Source organism: Myotis myotis, unplaced genomic scaffold, assembly GCF_014108235.1.
Source record: "Myotis myotis isolate mMyoMyo1 unplaced genomic scaffold, mMyoMyo1.p scaffold_m19_p_8, whole genome shotgun sequence".
Lineage (NCBI taxonomy): Eukaryota > Metazoa > Chordata > Mammalia > Chiroptera > Vespertilionidae > Myotis > Myotis myotis.
The window spans coordinates 34329884-34335473 of NW_023416390.1; positions in this window are offsets into that span (position 1 = coordinate 34329884).

Genomic DNA, 5590 nt, shown 5'->3' on the forward strand with positions numbered 1-5590 from the left:
CACTGTGACCCGGAAGGAAAACACCCTGGTTGTGGTGGGAGTGGCAGGGCCGCCCTCTGAGGTTACCTTGGTTATCACTCACCTGCCCTTCCTTTTCCTCTCTCTGTGAGAAGATAAGGGGCCACTGACTCAGTCTCTTGGACGCTGCCTCCTCTGGCTTATCCCACGTCCCCAGCTGAGGGGCCCTCCCCTGGGGGGCGCTCCTCTAATTGTCTGGCAGAACCAGGCATTTCGGTTGGGGCCACGTAGCGACCGCCATGTCGCTCTGATATCACGGTGGCTGCCTCTCTGCTCTGTGACAACGCTGCCCTTGTCACATTCCTTCTGGGGGAGACTCCATTCTGTCTCTCGCCTCGTGTAGGTCCAAGCCTGCCAAACAGGTGTGAGGAACGGGGCACCAGGAGGGCATGAGCTCTCGTGCCCCCTTTGGCGGGTCCCAGGTGAGCAGAGACCTCTGAGTTACAATCCAGCAAGAGAGCTCGAGGATGTCCCACACCCGAGCATGTCACCGACACAGCCACATGGCATTCGCCCAACAGCATTCGTCAGATAAACATCTGTTTCTATAAGATTCTGTCTTCAGTTTTACTTGGAGAGCTTTCCCAGCCTAATTGCGTGTGTCAACTCCGTGGCTGTAATCAGTGCTCTCAGGTTAACCTTCCTGAACAGTCAGATGTCGATGGCTTTACGGCCTGTCTCAGGGAGCCTGGGGTTACTCTAGACGAGAATGATTACCGGGCGATGGAACTGAACTCCGCAGCCTGCTGACCTCTCCCAGCACATTGGCGGGATGGAGTCTTGGCACCGCCTTGCCGCTTGGCTCTCGCGCAGCCTTTGTACTGAAAGTATGAGTAACAGCGGACACGTCTAGCAAATCACAGAGTGACCCGGACTGGTTCCAAGTTGTAAGAACTGCGTGAGTTTGCTTAAGAGGGAGGCCCACAGTGAGCTCTGAGTGCATCTCTGGGAGACGAACTGAAATGAACCCAGCTTGTTGGTCATCAAGATAAAAGCACGCATTGGCTCCTGGGAATCCCGAAGAATGAATGGGCGTTTTTCCTGTTCCTTTTCCACTCCCTTTAGCTGTTTCCCACCTGCAACGGACAAGAGGGGGCAGCATGAGTGGGGAGGGGGCTTCCAGGTGATTTGGGGATGTTGATGTTCAGTCTTTTGATGTGTTTTATGAAAGGTCTCTCCCTCGCCTTTCTCTGTTACTACGGAGTTTCTCCTCCCGATGGTTAGTCCTGGAGTTCCCATTCGCGCAGCTTCCCTCCTGGCCCTGGGGCGTTCGAGGGGAGTAGGCATCACCATAACCCTGTGGCCACCATTTCAGGCAAAGGGGTCGTTTATTTTAAAACCAGAAAGCAGTGGCCCTAACGTTCCAAGTCAAGCTGTGAAACCACTCTATTTTTGTTCTCCCTGCCACTAAAGATAAATCTAAGATTATAAAATCATTTCTTGAAGGTAGGGAAAGCGGAATCAGTGGTTTTTGGAGACGTTATCACGATTCAACTGTAATAAAGAAAAGTAATGGGTAAAAGCAACCCTGACATGCAATAAAGATTGGCCTCATCCTCAACGCTGGGAGGGGCTGAAGAAAAATAAGCCCGCGCCCCCTCTTCTGCGATAAAATCTGGCTGCATCTGATGCGGGGCCCAGTGTGTGCCCTGGGGATCACCGCGAGGAGCAGTACGTCTCCTGCCCTATTTTGCAGCTACTCTGTCTCCTATTTTAAAAAAACAAACTCCAATGTGCTCGAACCCCCCTTTGCCTTTTTCAGAGCCAGAGTGTCTGGTTCCCGTGCCAGAAACGTTCTTAGCCCGTTGGCATTGATGAGACAAGAGTAAATAAGGTGCTTCGAGCTGTGGCAGGGGGCGTGGCGCAGAGGAGACTCAGCCCGGGTGCCAGCGGCGGCTTGCCCCTGCCAGCGAGGGCTGCGTGCTCCGTGCTCAGATATCGGCAGAGCTACTCGACTTCACGTCGCCACCATGAAGTTGGCCGATGCACAGGTGTTTATTTAAGGATGGAAATTGGCCAGTGCCACAGACAGGGCTCTCCCTCCACAGCCACCCATGACGTTGCTGACACGTGCCCGCCAGCACACCCCTGTCTGGTCTGGAACGGACGACAGCTGAACACAGAGCCCTCCTCCACCACTAGTGACTCGGGCAGCAAAATGGTGATTTCTGAAATGCTCTGGACCACGCAAAGGCTTGGGGGTGGGACAGGGACTGCGGGGGCTCGTTTATCAGGAGCCTGTGCAGCCGGGATCTCTCACTCACACCCGGTTCTCGAGTTCTGGACCGAGACGCTTTTCTCTCTGGGTCGCTTTCCTGTGCTCAGAGTGGCCAGGCCTCTAAGACAGAGACAGACAACTCCGGGACAGCAGGAGGGCCGGGGGGCAGGAGGTGACGAAGCTGGTTCTCACTCAGTCTCCACACGCAGACACGTGTGGCTCTCGCAGGGAAGGTCCAGGTGGGAAAGTTTTAGGAATAAAAACAGGAACATGTTTAAAAGCTGTCATTTTAATCCCAGCAGCTGATCTGACCTGTATCAAAAAATCAAGCTAAAAAGATGTTTTTGAGAGGCCGCAGGACGGCAAAGTGGGACTTGTCTCCTTGGCTTTGCATCCAGGGCGTTGGGCTCCCAGAATGAAATTTTCTGAGCCCCTGCAACACAGTCAAGGAAACCCCGAGGTTCCCTTCATATGCTTCATTTACTATGTCTCCAGCTCCTGCCTTGTGTCTTCAGCTCCTGCCTCGTGTTTCCTGCAGCTGAGTTTTTGGCCCCAGCAAACTTCATGCTGAGTTGAGGGAGAGGTGGGTCAGAGAGGGATGAAGTTCCAGGAAGCCAGCCTGCGAGACGAATGAAGTCCACGAATGAAGTCTCCCTGGCACTACCCCGTCCCCCACCCCCCTGCATGGCCTCTGTGTCCCGTCGGGTAGTCAGGCTCTCACCGCCAGACTGTGCATCCTGCCTGAATTGGAAAAAGAAAAGGCCAAGCATTATTTTAAAGTTTAGGACTGCAGTGGGGAATGTGTGTGCGTAAATGGCTTATAAACAGCATTTGCTCTCCCAGAAACTCTGGATTGCCCGGCAATAAAAGCAGGGAGCATCCTCGCTGGGCTGAGAGGGTTGGAGTGTCTCTTGGGGGCGTCTTTGAAAGACTGCCCAAACCGCAGCCCTAATCACCAAGGCACGTGGCTGACATTTAGCAGCCTCCTTGGACTGCGGGGAAACTGGGGCACAGCGTCCCTCTGGAGCACTGCCCCGCCCCCCTTCCCCTCGGCCCTCAGCCACTGCCCTGCTCCCTGGGCGGTGTTAGCTCCGCAGCCTCCCCCGCAGCACAGGGGCCAGAGCTCACCAGGCTTCCGAGGGGTGGGGCGCGGGAATTTGGCACAATGGTGGCTGTTGGTATAATAATGATGTTTTACATTAATAATGCTGCTTTTATCAGAGGGGTTCTTAAACACCCTACAAGCTTTGTTAAGTAATTGGAACAAGTTACAACAATTTAATTGGTCTATCAGTGAGCGTGGTTTCTGGGTGAATCACGGGGGTTTGGACCACACACAGTAGCGGGATAGTGATCATGGATGATGGAGAGCCAGGGCCCAGCCGGCCTTTGGTCTGAGCTGGGAAAACCTGGAGACCAGCTGCCTCCGGCTGTACCTGCGGTGACAAGTGAGTGATGGCCACGAGGAACAGGGGGTGGAGGGAGGCGGCCAAGGCCTTTTACACGGCCCTGGATATATATACACTCACACACTGTCTACAAACCACACGGAACCCTAATTTAAAGACAGAAAAAACCCAACAGGACAGACTATGAGTCTCGAGGGCAGAGGCTCACTCAACGGGGCCTAGAGCCCAAGGGGCCTCCAGCTCCTCTTGGGTGGGAGCCTTTCCACCTGGGCCTGCACTTCACTTTGAGGGTTTTGTGAGGGAGCTGAAGGGTCACCAGGACCCCGTGGCCCTGGCCCTGCCCCTGCTCTGACTGTTCCACCCCCTGGACTTCTGTATCGTAGGATCTCAGCGGGAAAGGTTCCACTGTAAAGAAAGAAAAATACGTTTGGAGACCTGACGGGGCCAGTGTCTGAGATGATAGGTGATGACCAGAGAGGGTGAGTGAGCGGTTTGAGGTCACACAGCTAAAACTGGCCAAGCTGAAGTAGGACCGAGCTCTCTGTGCTGCGGATGGCGGTGCTGGTTTCAGAAGGGAGGATGACTCCTTCAGGGGCCACAGGACTGTCCTCGGATGGTTTTCTAAGGAAGCGCCACTTTTCCTTTAAGTTAAAGGATGGGTCCTGAGCGATGGGGAGGAGGGTGTGGGTGCCTCTGCGAGCTCAAAGGGGGGAGAGAAAGTCAAAGGCAGAGACTGGGATGCAGACTTGAGCTGCTCTGACCTGGCCTCTGTGGAAATCCAGCACCACCCCAGTGACCACGTGGCACCGTGCACTCAGCTTGGCTCTGGACAGGCACCAAGCGAGGCACTCACATGGCTACTTCCCTGTCCTCGCTACACCATGCCAGGTGGCCGTGCCGGTCTCCACTTTGCTGCTGAGTGGGTGGAGTTTTAAGAAGCTGAGTCATTTGTCCACAGATTTGCAGCGTTGAAAACTGTTCTCTTCCCACCTGCCCACCCACCCACCAGGGAGAAACCTTGGACAGTGGCCAAACTCCAGCCACTGATAAAATACATCCCTACCAGCCATCGGCTCCTTTAGGGCAGGCGGCAACCCATTTATTCTCTCATTCTGAGTGCCTGTCCTAGCACTGACGCATGGTGAGCACCTTATGAAGGGGCCTTGGATTTAATCGACTACGTCCTGTTTGACCTTAGAGACTGACCCCAGCTGGTTCTGGAGCTCGGCGACCCTGTACAATGTAACCTGTGATTGCATTTGCTGGGGGGGCAGGGTCTTCACTACAGTGAAAACTTCTGTAGGCAGGACTTCTGTGTCCTAGTGTGGCTCCCTGGGAATATGCCTTTGGGGGGCAGGACAATGCCCTCAAAGATGTCCCTGTCCTTCTGCCTGGAACCAGGGGATATTAGGTTACATGGCAAAGGGGAACTAAGGAATTAAGGTTGCTAATTAGTTGGCCTTAAAATAGGGGGATCACCCTGGATTATCCACAATGTGATCCCAGGGGTCTCTAAGGCGGAAGTGGGACGCAGAGCAGGCAGGAGGGTCAGGAGAGGAGACGTGAGGATGAGCGGAGCCCAGAGGGGTGCAGCTGCAGGCTCTGGTGATGCAACAGGCCCTGGCACAGGGGTGTAGTCACCTCTAGACCCTGGGAAAGGCAAGGAATGAGTTCTGCCCAGAGCCTGGGAAGAAAGGCAGCCCTGCCCACTCCTTGTCTGTGGCCAGGTGAGACCCTTCTCAGACGTCCAGCCTCCAGAGCTGTGAGATAGGAAATTCGTGTTGTTTTGAGCCGCTCTGTGGTCATTTGCTACAGCCGGAACAGGAACTAAGACGATGCCCCATGGAATCTTGTGATTAGGTTGCTGACAGTCCTCTGGGTTTTTGAAGGAGTTGAGGCAAGAGTGGCTCCTACTGTCTGTGATGGGGCAAATTTTGCCACGGTG